This window comes from Mustela lutreola, chromosome 3 (assembly GCF_030435805.1).
Source record: "Mustela lutreola isolate mMusLut2 chromosome 3, mMusLut2.pri, whole genome shotgun sequence".
Lineage (NCBI taxonomy): Eukaryota > Metazoa > Chordata > Mammalia > Carnivora > Mustelidae > Mustela > Mustela lutreola.
The window spans coordinates 103,672,009-103,692,791 of NC_081292.1; positions in this window are offsets into that span (position 1 = coordinate 103,672,009).

Consider the following 20,783-nt stretch of genomic DNA (forward strand, 5'->3'; position numbering starts at 1 on the left):
ACTGGATATTGATTCCTAAAAGACATGTGATTTTGCATTATTTTCTCAAATTTTATGAGTTATCCTTTTAATTGGTTTACAGTGTCTTTTGATGTGCAAAAGTTTTATATTTCAATGAGGTTCAATTTGTCTAGTTTTTATTTTGTTGTCTGTGCCTTTATTATCATATCAAAGACATCATTACCAAATCCAGTGTCCTTAAGGATTTCCCTGTGTTTCAGTCTAATAGTTTTAGAGTTTTAGTTTTTACATTTATGTTTTTAATCCATTTTGTGTACAGTGTAACATAAAGACTCAACCTATTTATTTATTTATTTATTTAGTTTTGTATGTGGGTATCCAGTTTTCCCCATACCATTTATAAAAAAGATGTTCTTTTCCCATTGAATGGTTTTGGAATTCTTGATGAAAATAATTTGTTCTTAAAAATAAGGCTTTATTTCTGTGCAATCTCTTCTATTCTGTTGGTCTATTTGTCTTTTTTATTCCAGCACTGCACAGTGATGACCATTGTTTTGTAGTAAGTATACAGGAGGTGTGAGGCCTTCAACTTTGCTGTTTCTTAAGATTGCTTTGACTATCCAGGATTCCTTGAGACTTTATATGAATTTTAAGATGGATATTTCTATTCCTGTAAAAAATTATAATTTTTGATATACTTAGTATTGAATCTATAATCATTTGGGTGCTATCGACATCTTAACAATATTAGGTATTTCAACCCATAAACATGTCTTTTCATTCATTAGTGTTTATCTTATTTTTTTAATAACATTTTGTAGTTTTCAGTGATAAATATGCCACTTGGTTAAGTTTACTTCTAAGTATTTTATTCCCATTGATGGTCTTCTGAATGTAATTGTTTTCTTAGTTTCATTTACAGATTGTTCATTGTTAGTGTATAGAAATGAAACTGAATTTTGTGTGCTGAATTTCACAGAATTCATTTATTATTTTTCTCCATTTGTGGTGTGTGTGTTGTGTGTAAAATATTTAGAGTTTTCTGTGTATAAGATTATGTAGTTTGCAAATCAAGATAATTTTATTGAATTTTAATTCAATAAATAAATAAAATAAATTGAAATAATAATAAAAATAAATAAAATAATAAAATACTAAATAATAATACTAAATAAATTAAATATAAATAAATAGATTACATAAATTAAAAGTAAATAATTTTATTTCTTCCTTTCCAATTTGAATTTATTATTATTATTATTTTTTTTTTTGCCTAAATAATTTGGCTAGAATTTCTAATACTGTATCAAATGGAACTCAAAATTTGGTCTGTCCATTATTGAAAGTAGGGTATTGAAATCTTTTTCTAGAGCTGTCTATGTATCTCTTCAATTCTGTCAGGGTTTACTTAATATATTTTGGAACTCTAATATATAGTATAAGTATGATTTTAATTGCTATATCTTCTTGGTTAATTTATAGTTTTCTCATGTATTTTATCATGTTTTGATTAATTTACATTTTTATAATGTCTTTTTCTGTCTCTTAGTAGAATATTTGACTAAAAGTCTCTTTTTTCTGATGTTAGTATAGCCATCCCTGCTCTTTTAATTAATATTTGGATGGAATTTTTGTCACTTTTTTCAATTCAACTTATGTATGTCCTTAGATATATAGTTAAACTCTTGGATATAGCTTGTAATTTGATCCTAATTTTTTATTCAGTTACATCTTTTGATTAGAGAATTCAATCCATTTACATTTAAAGTAATTACCGCTAGGGAGTGAGTTACTTTTGATATTTGTTATTTTGCTCTGTGGGTGTCTTTCTGCTTCTTGCCTACATTTCCTCTATTACTGCTTTCCTATTTGTTTAAATATTTTTTGTAGTAAGCTATTTTGATTTCCTTTTTATTCCTTTTGCATATAGTCTATAGATACATTCTTTATATCATAAAGATTAGCATAGAGATTTCATATAACATCCTAAAGTCTTTAATCCCTATTTTAAATTTATACAAAATTAATTTAATTGCATATAAAATCTCTACTCACAGTTCAACCTCTCCTGTACTTTATGATATTGATGTCACAAATTACATCATTATACATATGTACCCATTAATGTAGATTTTACAGTTTTTATATGTATTTTTATTTAAAATTCTGTATAAATAAAAAGTGGAGTTACAAATCAAAATTATGATTATATTGGTTTTTTATATTTGTCCGTGTATGTATATCCTTAACAGAAAACTCATATTTTAATGTGACTAACAGTCTACTTACATTTCATTTCAACTTGAAGGACTACATTTAGCACTTCTAGTAGTGCAGGTGTAATGTTAATGAAAACCCTCACTTTTTGTTTATTTTGTAATGGCTTAATTTCCCTCTCATGTTTGAAGGATAGTTTTGTCAGATACCAAATTCTAGGTTTATAGTTTATTTTCTTTAAATCACTTAACATAGATTATCTCACTGTCTTCTGGCCTCCAAGGATTTTGCTGAAAAATCTGCTAGTAAGCTACTTTAAGATCACTTTTTAAAGTGACAAGTTACTATCCTTGTACTGTTTTCAAGATTCTTTATTTTGTCTTTCAAAATGTTTGATTTTAAGGTGTTTCTCTGTGTATCTCCTTGGGTTTATCCTACTTGAATTTCATTGAGTTTCTTGGATTTGCAGATACATGTTTTCTGTCAAATTTGGGATGTTTGTAGTTATTACTTCTTCATATAGTCTCTGGCCCTTTCTGTCTCTTTTCTCCTGCTACATAATGTATATATTGATTGGTTTGGTCGTATATCACAATCATTTAGGCCCCTATTACTGTACTTTTTCTTTTTTTCTGTTCCAAGACTCAGTAATTGAATTGTCCTATCTCCAGTTTTGCTAATTCTTTCTTCAGCCTATTTGATTCCTCCCTCATGAATTTTTAAATTTAATTATTGTATTTTTCAGTTCCAGAATTTCTATCTAGCTCCTTTTTAAAAATGTATTTATCTTCTTATTCATATTTGCATTTTCTTCATATGTCATTTTTATGATTTTTTTTAGTTCCTTGTCAATGCTTTCCTTTATTTGTCTAGTAGTATGATACCTGTGTTTCTTTGGAGATGGTTTCTGGAGTCTCTCTCTTTTTTTTTTTTAATGCTTTCTATTTTCTTGCTTATTTGTATTCCTGAAGAAGTTCTGTTTCAAAGTTGGGAAGACAGCCAACCCTCAGATCCTTAGCAGATTTCCAGGAAAGAACTTCAATAACTAATAGGGCATATTATGACCTTGGGATCAATTCTGTGTGAACGCTTAAGATTGTTTCATGTCTCTTTTCCAGACGGGTCTTGTGTGTAACTGTGCATGTGCGTTAAAAAGGAATCCCTCCTATACACAGTGACTTTTAAAGATCTTAATTTCCCAAAGACTAACTTCAGTTCTTTCTGAGGGCCTTAGGGGTTTGATTGTATTTCTCTAGCCACAGTCTCTTGTTCTAAGTTTCTTTAGGTGTTTAGTCCTCCTGAAACTGTCACAAATGGTGGGGTCAACCTCTTCTTTCTGTGCCATTTCCCAACCTGAAATCTGAGCTATGCTGCCTTACTTCATCTAAGCTCCCAGTCAAGCAGAGCAAAGTAGTCCCTATGGTACACCATGGAAAATTTAGACATTTGCAAATAAATTCTGCTCTATTCCTTTTTGTCTAAGAAAGGGAACCAGGGACTGGAGTTTTTCTTCATTATTCCACAAGAGGAAGATCCTGTGGTAAGGGTGAATAAAATTGCCACAAATTATCCTATCATTTGTATATACTTTAAAAAGTATTTTATTTATTTTTAGCGAGAGAGAGGGAAATGCATAAGCAGGAGGAGGGGCAGAAGGAGAGAGAGAATCTTAAGCAGACTTGCACTGAGCATGGATCCCTATGTAGAGCTTGATTTCAGGCCCCAGAGCTCATGACCAGAGCTGAAATCATGAGTCAGACACTTAACTGACTGAGCTATTTAGCCCTCTAGCTGATTTTTGTTTGTTTGTTTTTATGCTTCCTTCAGAGATTGAGGAACTGGAGCTTATTAGTCTTCCATCTTCCTGATGTCTCATGGTAGTTAGTTTTAAGCCAGGTGATGGGTATCAAGGAGGGCAGGCATTGTGATGAGCTCTGGGTGTTATATGCAACTAATGAATTGTTGAACACTGAATCAAAAACTAATGATGTACTGAATGTTGGCTAACTTAACATAATAAAAAATTTAAAAAATTATGTATCTATGTAACAAAATTATAGTGTCTGAGAAAAAGGTGGATTTCAATTAATTAGGAACTATTTTTAAAATAAGTCAGCAAATGAAGAGCAAGAGCAATAGTGTGAGAAAGCCATGTATCAGAGAACTCTTAAAGAAGAAAGAAACTAGCATTGGCAAGTAGATCAGGACTTCAATAAGGGAGCAGGGAATGTTTCAGGAAGAAATCTTGAAGACTGAAAATAATTTTTTTGGCAGGTTTGTCAGAGGGGATTTAACTTAAAAAATACAAAAGAAAATGAAGATGGAAAAACTATTTTTAGGGAGAATTTGGATAAAAACAAGTATATTATGAATTAGCATATATGAACATTATTGTGTGCTTTAGGAGACTTTGAAATTTTAAACTTATTTAATCGCTAGAAGAAGCCTATGAAGTAGGTATTATTCCAGTGTTACAGTTAAGAAACTGAGGCTAAGTAACTGGTCCAAATTATACAGTAAGTATGGAGTGGCTGGGATTTAAACCCAGAGAGCCATGTACTTTACATATAGCACATGACCATGCAACTCCTTTATAAGTATATTTTTATGCATTTATTTCTATGTGAAAGTTGGAAGCACAGAAAACAAACCACATGACTTCAGAATAGGCTTTTTGTTGTTTGTTTTGTCTGTGTCCAGAGCCCGTATGTTTTACCACTATTGGTAAGAAAGCAAGTAGAAAATCTGGTGGATAGTTTTATGAGAAAGTCTATTGAATATGAGGATAAGGAGACTGAGTCCTATTCTCTATAGAATTAAGGACTTTTAATTTTTTTTTTTTTTTGAATGGGTATGAATTGATCTGTGCTTTAGGAAAAATAACCTGACAGGAGTTTGAGAAAGAAGGGATACTTGTTAAAAGGCCATCTCTCTAGGGCTTATGTGGTACAAAGAGACCTAGAAAAGGAGGATAGCAAAAAGATTGGAGGGCAAAGGGGAAAGACATCATAGCATTGAAGAGCCTTAAAGAGTTGGTACATGTTGAGAGCAGAATACAAGGGAGAAATGCAATGGACAAGATATTGAAGTTTTGCTTTCAGGTTATTTTCAGGTTATTGGCCTACATAAGAAAGATGCTGTGCTAAATATTATGTTGGGCATTACCAGTGTACAAAAATGTATGAGACCCTGATGATTTTTGCTTTCTTCCTCTCTCTCCTTTACTTGTGGCTGTCCCCTTCTCTCTTTGGTTTTCTCTTTTTCCCCTTCCTTCCTTCTGTTTCCAATTTCCCTTCTCATCTTTCACCTTTTAAAATTCTCTTCCTCTTTTTCTTTCATCTTTACTGATATATATATATATATATATATATATATATATATATATATATGATTATTTCCTACTCTGTGCAGGTCTCCTAGACACTAGGAGTTTAGTGTTAAATGTGACAAAGGCATCCATATAAAGTTTTCTCAAGGGATGTGAAAATTAATTTATAAACTAAATATGTAAAAAATAAGTAAATTTCAAGTACTGACATATATTTTGGGGGAAAAAAGGGTTAAAATTAAACATGAGGGGGCAGGTACAGCTTTATAGATAAGACCGTTGAGAAAGACTCTTTGAATTACAGGGAGACATCCCAGCATTGCTAACATAGCCATAATATGGTAAGTGTGAATTAGTGGTTCTTGACCAATCTTCTTTTGTTGTTGTTGTTGTTGTTGTTGTTGTAGGTGATGGTGGTGGTGGTGGTGGTGGTGGGGTGTGTGTGTGTGTGTGTATGTGTGTGTGTCTTAGGGTGTGGTTTTTTGTTTATTTATTTTTTGTTTGTTTGTTTCTTGTTTGTTTTCTTGACAGCCCTCCTAATGCCAGGTAAAATACTCCAGATCCATTATACCCCTCTCCCTATATTTTAGGGAACTAAGAACTTACTGATGCCAGAGAATTAAAACTAAACTAAACTAAACTAAATATTTACAGGATACCAATTATACTGGAACAGCAATAGGAAATCTAATTCTGCAAAAATATTCTAAAATTCATTTACATATGGAACTGGGAATTGTTAACCATGACTATCTTAAACCATTATTAAACATTAACAATGTATATTTTTATTACCTGCATTCATTTTATTTATAAATGTGTACAAACAAGAGGAAACATGTAACTTATCAAAAAATTAGGGTTCTCAATAAAACACACAGTATCAGACTTCATTAAATGATAGAAATAAGGCAAGTTTCAGTTAATAAATACCAAATTTTAGAAAAACTAGCTTAAGATGTTAATATTGGTCAAATGTTATAAATTTCCAGCTGTAAGAGAAATTAGTTCCAGATACCTAATATATAGTAGGGTGATTATAGTTAATAATAGTGTCTTATATACTTGAAGGTTGCTAAGAGAGCGGCAACTTAAATGTTCTCACCACAAAAAGAAATTGACAATTATGGGAGGTGATGAGGGTGTTAACCAACCCTACTGTGCTAATCATTTTGCAATATATAAATGCACAACATCAACAAATTGGACACTTTAAACTTTCACAATGTTATTTGTTAATTATATCTCATCAAAGCTTGAGAAAGAAGAAGTTAATGGTTAATTACTCTGAGGAAAGAGTCTCTTCCAAAGGAATCCTCATCTTGTAGAGGACGGAAAGGGTAAAACTAGCTCTCCATTTCTAGAAAAACACTATCTGTCCAAAACTTTCTCAAATTTGGCATTGCAGATACCACTTTTAAGGGTACTAATGAATACTCCCATGAAATCAAGATAATAGTAATTTTATCAGAGGTAATGCTATATTCTATATCCCAACTTGCCTATTCGCATGGACTGTTATTTGCATACCATAAGTTCTGAGAAGCATCTTTAATAAGAAATAAAATAGAAAAAATAATTACTATGTTCAGAATGTCTCAAACTGACATGCATGTGTTTAATTTTTTATACATGCTTTTAGTATTTTGAATAATATTTTTGAGGATATCAGCTTGGGCCAGTTGCTTTAGGTTAATATTTTTTTCCTTTAGGAGGAATTTATTCTCTTTCTTCTAATTTGTGTTCTAAGGAATGTGATTTTTCTTTTTATTCTTCAGGACCACTTTTTCCAAACACAGGTTTTGTTCGTTCTGTATTATCACTGAAGTCTGTTGTCCCCATTATCATTGCCATATCAGGCCTATGGAAGAATTCTGGAGGCCACAAGTGCTAAAAAGATTCATACTCTAAAATTTCCCCTATGCATCCCTGAAATACCCAAATAAGTGGAATAAGGCTAAAACAGATTTAAAATGCAATTTCCCCTGAAAGTTTTAATAACAAAATTCTCACTTCTTTTGGTACTCCTGCTCAGCTGATATCTTGATTGTGTGTTTGGTCTGCCAATCAAAAATGCATACTGCTCTGTATCTCATACCCTTAGCATTATCCATTTAGGTTCACAGTAAAACAAATGCCGGCTCATGGACTTCTACTCAAGAGGAATTTATTGGGTGACAATATAGTTGTGTGGTGCAATTAGATATTCGTTTTGAACCTTAATTTATAACAAAAAACCTATTATTACTTAAGATTTCATCTTGATAAGAAAGGGTTTGGGAATTTTTGTAGAAATTTAAGAGGCGAGAGAGAGAGAGAGAGAGAGAGAGAGAGAATAAGAGAGAAGAAAAAATAAAGAAAACTTTGGAAGGCTAAAGCTCTACTCTCAAAGCATATTTAAGTGCTGCTGCTATGTGTGGGGATGTGGGGAGATAAAAAGAGGTTTCTGAATGTGTATAAATATCAATATGAATATTGTAGAAGGTGATAACCCAGTTCCTTTCAACAGTAGTGAGCTGATTGGACTTTATTTTCAAAGTTTTAAGATGTCTAGATGCTTCCTGAAAGACAAGTTTCTGGCATGCTTAATTCAAATCTCAGGCAGAGAAAAGCAGACAACGCCTGGTCATGAAAGTCGTAGGAGCACTGCAGACACCTGGAACAAAAGATCAACAGATAATGGTTAGAGGAATACAGCTGACCATCTGATACTGTGAGATTCCAAGCTGAGACATCTGACATTTATATACATATATGCCATATATATGGGGAAATTAAGAAAGCTACATGCAGATGCAGTCAAGAAATATGTCCAAAACATACTTGGGAATGATTCAAACTCTCATTTTGGGTTTATCTCTAGTCTTAGAGCAGGCCCAACTAATCACAGATGGACTGCTTTGGCATGGAATCAGTCTGAAAAAACTGGGAATTTTGGCCATTGTTATATTAGATCAACAACTTTCACTAAACAGACACACACACACACACACACACACACACACACACACTACAAAGAAACAGGAAAGCATGATTCATTCAAAGGGACAAAATAAATTTGGAAAAATCATCTCTGAGGAAGTATAGACATTGAACTTACTAGGAACAGACTTTAAAATAAGTGTCTTAACTTTAAAGAGCTAAGGGAAACATAGAAAAGAACCATAGAAAACAAGGAATACAATGTATGAACAAAATAGGAACATCAACAAAGAAATTGAAATGATAAAATGAACTGAACAGAAAATCTAGCTAAAATAGCATAATAACTGAATATTTTGAGTAGTCAGAAAAAAAGGACTTACTAAACTTGAGGACAGGAAAATTAAAATTATTGACGCTAAAGACAGAGAAAAAAAGTGAAGAAAAGAAAACAAAGGGACTTATGGGATACTATAAAACAGACTAATATAGGCATTATGAAGGTCTCCCAAGGAGATGAGTGAGAGAAGGGAAGACAGATTATCTAAATAATGGCAGAAAACATCCTAAAATTAAGAAAAGACATAGATCTAAAAATCCAAAATGCTCAATGAAATCCACATCGGATAAATCTAAAGCTATTCATACTGAGATACATTATAGCCTGGCTTTTGAAGGATAAAGACAAAATGGGAATCTTGATGGCAGCAAGAAAAGAGTGGTTTGTCACTTAAAAGGGAATCTTCAAGAAGATCATCAATAGATTTCTTAGCAAATCTTGAAGGCCTGAGGGTAGTGTGCCGTGACATTTAAAATGTTGAGGAAAAGGGGCGCCTGGGTGGCTCAGTGGGTTAAGCCGCTGCCTTTGGCTCAGGTCATGATCTCAGGGTCCTGGGATCGAGTCCCACATTGGGCTCTCTGCTCAGCAGGGAGCCTACTTCCCTTCCTCTCTGCCTACTTGTGACCTCTCTCTCTCTCTCTGTCAAATAAATAAATAAATAAATCTTTAAAAAAAAATATTGAGGAAAAAAAAAAGAATTATCTGTCCAGGGAAACTTTCTTTAAAAATTATGGATAATTTAAGACATTCCTAGATAAAAGCCTTGGCACTAGGAAAATTTAAAAAAATAATAATAATAAATAAATAAATAAATAAACTATACACAAAAGAAGTCAATAATAGGAAAAATGAGGGGCAAAAACATGTAAGACAAAGAAAAAATAATAAAATGCAAACATAACTTCTCTTCATTAATAATTATTTTAAAAGTAAATAGAGTGGGAGAAATTGGAGTGGGAGATGAACCATGAAAGACTATGGACTCCAGGAAAAAAAAAAATGGAGAGTTTTATAAGGGAGGAGGGAGGGGGGATATGTGACCCTGGTGATGGGTATTGAGGAGGGCATGGATTGCATGGAGCATTGGGTGTTATATGCAAATAGTGAATCATGGAACACCACATCAAAAACTAATGATGTACTCTATGGTGGCCAACATGACACTATTAAAAAAAAAAAAAAAGGAACTAGTCACCAGGCAGCATAAGAAGAGATACAAGTGACAGTAAATTAAGGTGTTCTTGAGTCCTTGGTTATAAGAAAAATTACAAATATTCTAATATCCTAGAATATTTCTACTGCCAAATTCCTATTTGCTTATTAAATGTATTCTATACATATCTTTTTATAAACTTTGCCTTGCAGTCTGTAAATATCTTAACATGTGACAGAATTTACACTCATTTTAATTTCTGTGTTTTTATTTTAAAATACTTGTTTTAATAACTATAAAGGACAAACTGATGGTACCAGAGGTTAAATGAGTGGGAGGATGAGTGAAATAGGTGATGGGGATTAAGTAGGACACTTGTGAGGAGCACCGAGTGATGTATGGAAATGCTCAGTCACTAAAGTGTACACCTGAAACTAATGTTCCACTGTATGCTAATTGGAATTTAGATAAAAATCTAAGGGAAAAAGTAAATGGATTAAAACCCTCATTAAAAAGCCTTAAATTGATGACATGTGTTAAAACAAATCCAATTCTATGGTGCTCACTTATTTGAGTCTATTATGGCACTAACTTTATAACTGAAGACACAAGTAGGTTAAAACTGAAAGAACGGAAAAAAGACATATCATGTAAATAGAGAGAGAGAGAGAACACGGGAGAACTGGGCCTCTACATAAATATTAGACAAAATAAAGTTTGTCAAAAATTATTGCAAGAGACAAAGAAAGACATTATATATTGATCAAAGCAACAGTAATCAATAAGATATAAGAATTATAAAAATGTATACACCCAACATTAGAATAGAAAAAGCTATGAAGCAAAGCTGAGCAGAATTGAATGGAGAAATGGATATTTCTTCATAACCATTGAATATCCCACTTTCAATAATGGATAGAATTACCAGATAGAAGATCAATAGGGAGATAGAAGACTTGAACCACACTGTGTGTCTAATAGACACATACAGAATATTTCACCAGACAACAGCAGCATGCATATTTTTCTCATGTATACATTGATTATTATTTTTTTTTCTTTAATATAATTTTTTATTTTTTATAAACATATATTTTTATCCCCAGGGGTACAGGTCTGTGAATCTTTTTTTTTTTTTTAAAGATTTTATTTATTTATTTATTTGTCAGAGACAGAGGGAGAGAGAGCGAGCGAGCACAGACAAAGATTCAGGCAAAGGCAGAGGGAGAAGCAGGCTCCCTGCCAAACAAGGAGCCCGATGTGGGACTCGATCCCAGGACCCTGGGATCATGACCTGAGCTGAAGGCAGCTGCTTAACCAACTGAGCCACCCAGGCGTCCCAACATTGATTATTTTTAATAGACCATTTGTTATGCTACAAATCAGTCTTAATACACTTGAAAAGATTGATATTTTTCAAATTATCTTTCCATATCACAGTGGCATAAAATGAGAAATCCCAAAGTAATAATACTAGAAAATTCACAAATATGTAGAAGTTATATAACACACTCAAACATCAGATGAATCAGAAAAATTATATGAAGAATTAGAAAATACCTTAAGACAAGTGGAAATACCAACATACTGAAGCCAGTGAAAGTAGTTCTAAGAAGGAAATGTTTAAGAAATACCTCAATTTAGAAACCTAAATTTATACCTTCAGGAAGTAGAAAACCAGAACCAAAGTAGCAGAATGAGGAAAATAACAGATTAGAGACAAATAAAATAAAGAATAGAAAAATAGTAAAGAAAATAAAGGAAAATAAAAATTGTTTCCTTGAAAAGATCAACAAAATTGACAAACTTGTTAGATTTACTAAGATAAAAAGAGAGAAAAATCAAATTACCAAAATTAGAAATGAAATTGGGATATAACTACCAATTTTACAGAAATAAAAAAAAAAGGACAGAACTCTGAGTAATTATTTATCAATGAATCAGGTAACCTGGATGAAGTGGACATTTCTAGAATCACAAAATCTACCAAGAATAAATCATAAATACATAGAATACCTGGATGTACACATATCTACTAAGGAGAGTGAATCAAAAAACAAAATCCCGAAGGACATCTTGGTGGCCTCCACTTTGTGGCAATAATAAAAAAAGCCTCTCTAAAAATTTGAATGCAGATTTTTTTTTTTCTTTTTGGGCACAAGATTTCAAATCAGATGACAAATCAATAGAAGCCAATTGCTGTATCATATAGTATGTCTACATTTAGCTTTATAGGAAAGTATCAAAATATCTTCTAAATGGTTGAATCATTTTTCATTTTCATTCCTACCAGCAGTGAGTGAAAGTTACGGTTGCCCCTCATTCTTGCTAGCTATTAATATTGCCAGTTTTTGTTTATTTGCTTGTTTTAGCCATTCTAATAGGGGAGTAGTAGTGTCCCATTATTATTTTAATTTGCAATTACTTAATGGTTGATGATATTGAACATCTATTCTTGTATTTATTTCCCCTCTATATAACACATTTAGTGAAGTATTTTTTGCCCATTTTGTAACTGAGTTATTTATATTCTTATTGTGAGTTCTAAGAGTTATTCCTATATTCCTATATTTTGGAAACAAACTATTTTTTAAGATTTTATTTTTATTTATATTTTTATTTATTTGACAGAAAGAGATCACAAGTAGGCAGAGAGTCTGGCAGAGAGAGAAAGTGGGAAGCAGGCTCACCGCTGAGCAGAGAGCCTGATGTGGGGCTCGATCTCAGGACACTGGGATCATGACCCGAGCAGAGGGTTTAAACCCTGAGCCACCCAGGTGCCCCTGGAAACAAACTCTTTATCAAACATGTATTTGAAAATAATTTATCTGATTCTGGGGTTTGTCCTTTCATTATCTTAATAGTATTCTTTCTTAGAGCAGGAAGTATAAACTTAGTAAACTTCAAATTATCAATTTTGTTTTGAGGATCATGTTTTGATGTTCTATCTAAATATTCATGGTGTATATCCACACAAAGGATGGTATCTTTTTAAAATTCTCACTGTGAGAATTTGGTGGGGTGTCTGGAGGGAAAGAATGTGAAAGTGTAGGGGTCCCCTTTAGACTCTAGCCTCAGGAGTTTCTCATTCTCATCCTAATCCTACACTTAGCTCCAACAATTTATCAAAATTATCAATCAAATGCTCCTGTTAGTTGATTCCACAAAAGCTTCTGTTTCACTCAAGTAGTTTTTAGCTGTGCCTTTCTGGAGGTGGAAGTTTTCCCATCAGCTATAGTTTTCTGGTGGATACAGGAAATGTCAGAGGTTTTCCATTTCTATAGTTTTTCTTACAAGGATATGAGTAATGATGTTTTTTGCCCTTTACTTGTCAGAGCTGAAGCCCTCTATTCGACTTTAAGCCTATGAGAGCAAAGATTATGTTTCTTAAGTACACTGCATGTTCAGTAGCTAGCACAATGTCTAGCACATAGCAGATATTTAGTAAATATCTGAAAAAATAATGTATTGGGGGATGGATAGATACTGTTCAATTATTGTTCAATAGGTATAGAGTTTAAGTTTTGCAAGTTGAAAAGAGTTATGGGAACAGATGGTGGTGATAGTTGTACAACATTAATCTATTTAATACTACTGAGTTGTTTACTTAAAAAAATGGAAAATATGGTGAAATTTTTAATTAATTAAATTTAACCAACACAGCTTCCAGAATTAGGGGAACTTCCATACAAACAATGCAACCATTCTCAGCCCCTGGACTTGGTGCTTTGTCAATTTAGGAGGAAGTTATATATATTTGTTGAATGCTAAATGTAGGAGTTAGTGTGAAGCTAAGACATGCCATTAATCTCTTCACCTCCGGTGAAGTATTTTGACTATTTTGTAGTTAGAACTCCCATTTTAGAGATCTATAGGACAAAATGGGGGTACGAACATCAACCTAAACACAGTCTTTTTGAATAATTTATTTGAAAACATTATGATGTGGCCTTTTACTGCAGAATCCATATATATATATATATATATATATATCAGGGAATTTAGCTGTGCTTATTATATGGCAAACAAAAGGAAATCTCAGAATGCACATAGTGTCCTTTTTTATCATAATTGCATATGTATTTTGTATATTGTTAACCTAGTTCTGCAAAACCAAGAAAGAAGTAAAGCTAGCCAAAATGCCAGCATTAAGCTAAGTTACTCATATGCATTAAATTAGAGAAAATAGTGAGTGGAAATCCCATGTCCCCTGGAGAGCTAAAAATCAACCTGGAAAACTATGGATTTTGGAGTTAGTAGATGTTTCCAGTCATAGTAGTATGTGACACTAGTCAAGTTTATTTTTCCCCTAATCTAGAAAATGAGAAATGTATCAAAATGTTTTAAAAATTAAAAGGCATATGTATTATTCAAATACTCAATAGGAACATAGTAGGCCCTCTGTGACTGACAATTGAATAATAATCCCATTCAAATGCAGGGTAGGACTGGATCAGAGAAGGAAAGAAGATTATGAGCAAAGTAAAAAGGGTCTAGGACAAATAACTGTGTGGAGTTGTGTCTTAAGTTTTATTGTCCTTCAATTATATTCCCTGTGGAAGGTAAGGCAAGACTAATGGTGGGAATAAATCTCAAATTATTTACACAAATGTGTTTCTAGAGAGCTAAGCATGTTTCAGTAGAACAACAAGTATACATATGAAGCTTTTATTTCAGCAAATATTTAATGAAAATTTTTATAAAATGAGTACTTGCCCAATTATTGTTCGCTTCTACTTCTGGAGATTGGGGTTTTGTAAAGAAATGGACACAGGTAATGTACACTTGAACACACACACACACATGTGTGGACTCAAATGCATGCATATTTGAATACAATAATCAGATCCTGGAAAATATTGGTTTTTACCTGTTTCTTTGGAAACTTTGAGCTCATTTTTATCAAATTTGTGTTTCTATCACCGAGAATGTTCAATGATTCAAAAATAATTATTTTGGACAAATTATCTTGCATCTGACTCAGCTACTTTGACTTAAACTTGGAGAAAAACATTATAAAAAGCTTGGCTCACATCTTACAGATATTATATGAAAGAATGCCTCACATAGAGCTTATAATCCTAGTTGTGTCTAATGGTGTGCTAAAATCATTCTGACTGGCTGCTGGAAGATGGGGTTTCCCACACTGAGGTATCATCTTGAAAGGAGAAAAATATCCTTTCTGGATTTAGAACAGGTTTATTCACAGTCAGAATACATTTGAAGCTTCTAAATTCATTCTTTTAAATCACTTAGAGGAATGCCTCCCAACTGAGTTCATTTCCAGAACAATTTCAGAAAGCTAGAGCTGAAAGGGCAACATATGGTTATTGGTCATTTACAGTAGAAGCTCTCTGAACTGACTTCCCCTTAATAATGCACTGCTTTAATCTATACTCCATAAACCTTATAGACTGATGTTAATAGAATCCTGAATACTCCCTGTTAGTAAGTTCTTGTCTAATATGGTTGCACCATTCTCCTCATACAGGACATGGTTGTTTCCAAAATTTTCTGTGCTTTACATAATTTGAATTATTATTACATGAACAAATTCCAAATGAGTGCAATAAAAAAACAGCATTCTTTCCTTCTGTATTTCTGTCTCCCTGTCTCTCTCTTTTTCTCTCTGTTTCTCTGTCTCTCTCTCTCTAGCTCCTTTCTTCCCTCCCCTTTTTCAATTTATTGCTAGTTTATTGATCTTTGCAGATGCTGCATAGCTCTGATACGTTAGAACTTTGAAAAGTACTTAACTTAAAAAAAAAAATTACTGTGAGCAGCTACTCTCCCAGTCATAGAGTAGCAGTTTTGGTCAGAAACTGAGTTTAAGAGACAGATAGCACTTCTAGACTAGATCTATTGAAATAAATGAAAAATCTTGTGGATTCTGTTCTATCAAGAGCTGTAGAGCTTTGAACTTGCCTTTGATGATTGGGCAAAATGAATAGATGCTGTCCACGAGAATGGTGTTCTGAGGCTCCCTGCCTCTCCCTTTGCATGGATTTTTAGATTTATTGAGTCTAAATTACTGTATGGCTGCCACACACCTACCTGATGATTTGAGTAGTATTTTCCTTGGCTAGCAAGGTCTGCATTTCATTTTTCCATCAACACTGAACAGACTGAAATAGAGTCAAAATCTAAATTTAAGGCCTATAAAAACCATTTCCAGAGATGATAAGATCAGGCTAGTTCTATCTATATTTTATTACCATTTGCTATTTTTCACAATTATGACATCCTGGCAACAAAGTGAAACTACTAAATTCAATAAATACACTTAGGGAAAGCTATTGGTAGTCAATCTTGCAACTACACTACAAAAGGCCTTAGAGAAAAAAAATGAATTCACATTTAATGGACACAGAAGAATTTTAGTTTTTCCAAAATGATCAAAAGCTTATTTTTCAATTGCTTCTTATCTACGGGAAACATCATTCCTTTCTTGTTCTATATTCACATTTATTTGGAAATAAATTATTAGGAGGCCTCAAGAAAATAGTAAGGTAGAGACACAGGTTAAAGAGGAAATACTTTGAAGTTCTGCCTCATCAATACCTTAAAACAATAAGTGATAAATAAGCTATATATATATATATATATATATATATATATATATATATATACACACACATACATATATATATAAACACACACATATATATGTATAATTTAAGATTTTAAGATTAAAATTAAGAATTTAAGATTAGAGAATTTAAGAATTTAGGAATTTAAGAATTTAAGATTAGAGACTATATATATATTTATTTTTTAAAGTCTCTAATCTAAAATTCATGAATGTGCACACAAGCACACATTTATACTTTCATAGACAAATTCTGCATTTCACATGGAAATTTCTGATAAAATTCAAGGATACAGGCAAGTGTGATCTTAGAATATACTCATCCATGTAATTATACTCATATACTCATATAGATATGCTCATCTACAGTATTTAATAATCATAGTAATCAAAAGTGATTTAAAGTCTGTTTGTAGAGCACAGACTTTTCATAAAATGTTACCCCTTTGCTCTTTTTATTTAAACCAACTTTCCTAGGAACTTCTTTTCTGCTACTTTAAAATTGCCTCTGTCCTTTCCTAATGTGCAGTACATGCCTATCATTAGATAATATTGTTTTATAATTATTGAGATTTCTCATTGTCATTACAGATGGATATATACTTATGTTAAGAATGATACAGAAAAGGGTGCCTGGGTGGTTCAGTGGGGTAAAGTCTCTGCCTTCAGCTCAGGTCATGATTCCAGGGTTCTGGGATTGAACCCCACATTGGGCTCTCTGCTTTGTGGGGAGCCTGCTTCCCCTCTCGCTCTCTCTGCCTGCCTCTCTGCCTGCTTGTGATCTCTGCCTGTCAAATAAATAAATAAAATATTTTAAAAAATAGATACAGAAAAATGTGGAGCAAAAGTAATAATTTCCCATCATCTCTTCCTATTTATCCAAACCCATTTACTCTCTTCAAACACTAATTTTAAAAATATCTACTGTTTTTATTTTATTTACTTATTTCTTTATTTTTGCCAGAGTGAGATAAATCACAAATAGGCAGAGGCAGACAGAGGGGGAGTGGGAAGCAGGGTCTCTGCTGAGCAGAAAATCTAATGCCAGGCTCAATCCCAGGACCCTGAGATCATGACCCAAGCCAAAGGCAGAGTTTTAACCCATTGAGCCACCCAGGAGCCCTTAGATATCTACTGTTAATAGGACTATATTTTCCCCAATTTTTTTGTTCTAAGAACACATGAATCTCAGCATTTGTATTGCACTATCACTCCACTTTTAACAGAAATCTTGCCTTTCTATTTCAATATATACAGACTTTATACATTCTTTGTAATGAGTCCTTATTATTCCTAACAAAAGCTACATTATTATTATTTATTTTACTACATTCAGATTGTTCTCTCAGGATTACTGCTATATTTCCTGCATACAGATTTCTCTGGATGAACTCTGAAAAATATAATTTTTAAGCCAAAGGCTATGCATATTAGAAATCCAAAGTGGCTGAACTAATTTTTACTCTGTATCTACAGTTTATAAAATAGCCATTCTATCTCCACATCCCCATGAAACCCTCAATATTATCAAACTTTGACAAATTTAACCAATCTGGATAGACTTTGCTATTTTAATTTGCTTTTCTTTAATTAATAGTAAAGTATAATGACTTTTCGCATATTCAGGCCTTATTTATGTTTTATTTTGTAAAATTATCAATTTTTACAAAAAAAAGTTATCAATTTATCAATTTATCTTTTGGTTTAGTTATGGCCTTTTCTATTTGAAGAACTCATTAATTTTATATATTAAAGTATGTGTTAGCTCTATCAGAAGTATTTTCTTCCAGTATATAGCTTTTGTTTGTTTGTTTATTTATTTATTTAACCTTTTGCTGTTCAAGTCTTAGTTTTTTATATAGCCAAATTGTAGCTCTGAGTTTTCATCTTGCTTACTAATATCTTATTCATTTACAATATCAAGGTGATTAAGTAAATTTTTTAATGCCTTTATGATTATGTATTTTACATTAGATTTTTAATCCATTCACTATTTGTATTGACTATAAATGAGGTAGGGATTGATTTTTTCTGAATATTTAGCCAAGAATCTTCCATTTCTTGCTGATTCATACAATGACTTTTAAAATAGCAAATGCATGGGAATAGAAAGAATCTGATCCAAATGTCCTCTTTTCAATATAAAATCACAATGCATACAAAGAAACAAGAAAGTTTAACCCATTCAAAGGAAACTAATAATCTATGGAAAATACACCTGAGAAAACTAAGAAACTGGAATTACTAGTACTAGACAAAGACTTCAAAACAGCTGTCATAAAGGTGTTCAAAGAGCTAAAGGATAACATGGATGAAGATGGAAAATATATGAAAAAAATTATAATATAAATAAAGGGATAAAAATTATTAAAAGAGGCCAACAAGTAATTGTGGAACAGAAAAGTCAAATAACTATAATGGAAATTATACAAGAGGGATTCGAAAGTTAAATTTCAGTTAGCTAATGTACAGTGTAATATTAGTTTCAGATGTACAATATAGTAATTCAACACCCATACAACACCCAGTGCTCATCACAGCAACTGCATTCCTTAACTCTTAACACCTATTTAACCAATCCCCCCACCCAACCACCCCAAGCGCCTCCCCTCTGGTAACCATCAGCTTTTTCTCTAGAAGTAATAGTCTGTTTCTTAGTTTGCCTCTCTCTTTTTTTTCTTTTTTTACCTTTGCTCATTTGTTTTGTTTCTTAAATTCCACATATGAGTGAAATGATAAGATATTTGTCTTTCTCTGACTGCCTTATTTTGCTTAGAATAATACTCTCTAGCTCCATCCATGTCTTTGCAAATGGCAAGATTTCATTCATTTTATTACTAAGTAGTATTCCATTGTGGAGATTATAGATAGATAGTTACATATTTTTCCATTCATCAGTCAATGGACACTTGGGCTGCTTCCATAATTTGGCTATTGTGGGTAATGTTACTCTAAGCATCAGGGGGCATGTATCCTTTGAATTAACATTTTTGTACCCTTTGGGTAAATACTTCACAGTGCAATTGCTGGATTGTAGGTAGTTCTGGTTTTAACTTTTTAAGGAAGCTCCATACTGTTTTCCAGAGTGGCTGGACCAGTTTGCATTACCACCAACAATACAAGAGGGTTCCCATTTCTCCATATTCATGCCAACACCTGTTGTTCTTTGTGTGGTTGATTTTAGCCACTCTGGCAGTTGTGAGGTATGAGGTCAATAATATGTCATTGTAGTTTTGATTTGTATTTATCTGATGATCAGTGATGGTAAACATTTTTTCATGTGTCTGTTGTCCATCTGGATGTCTTCTACGAAAAAATGTTTATTCATGTCTCCTGCCCATTTTTAAATTGGATTATTCCTTTTGAGCCATTGAGTTTTATAAATTATTTATATTTTTTGGATACTAACCTTTTATCAAATACATCATTTGCAAATATCTCCCATATTGTAAGTTGACTTTCAGTTTTGTTGATGTTTCCTGTGCTGACTTTTTTTTTTTATTATTGTGTTATGTTAGTCACCATACAATACATCTTTAGTGTTTGATGTAGTGTTCTAAGATTCATTGTTTACATATAGCACCCAGAGCCCCATGCAATACATGCCCTTCTTAATACCCACCACCAGGCTCACCCATACTCCACCCCTCTCTCCTCTAAAACCCGCCATTTGAACAAATGGTGCTGAGAAAACTGGACTGCAACATGCAAAAGAATGAAACTGGGTCACTTTCTTACACCAAACATAAAAATAAATTCAAAATAGATTAAAGGCCTAAATGTGAGACCTGAACCATAAAAATTCAACAGGAGACCACAGGTAGTAACCTCTTTGACATCAGCCATAGCAACTTCTTTCTAGATATGTCTACTGAGGCAAGGGAAGCAAAAGCAAAAATAAACTATTGGGACTTCATCAAAATAAATCAACATTTGAGAGGGACATTGCTATATAGTTTTTTTGCTTATGAAAATTGTTCCATTTCATTCAATACTTTGAAAGAGTTTGAGGAGGATTGGTGTTAAGTCTTTAAATGAAGTGAGACTATTCGGCCCAAAGAATTTCTTTATTGAGAGGTTTTGATTACTGATTTAATCCCTTTGCTATTTGTAGATCTATTAAAATTTTGTATTTCTTCACAGTTTAGTTCTGGTACATTGTATTCTTTGTATTTTTCTAGAACATGTCCAATTCATCTTTGTTATCCAGTGTCTGAGGGTATATTTGTTTATAATATATTCTTAAAAATGTTTGTTAATTCTATAAGTTCAGTAA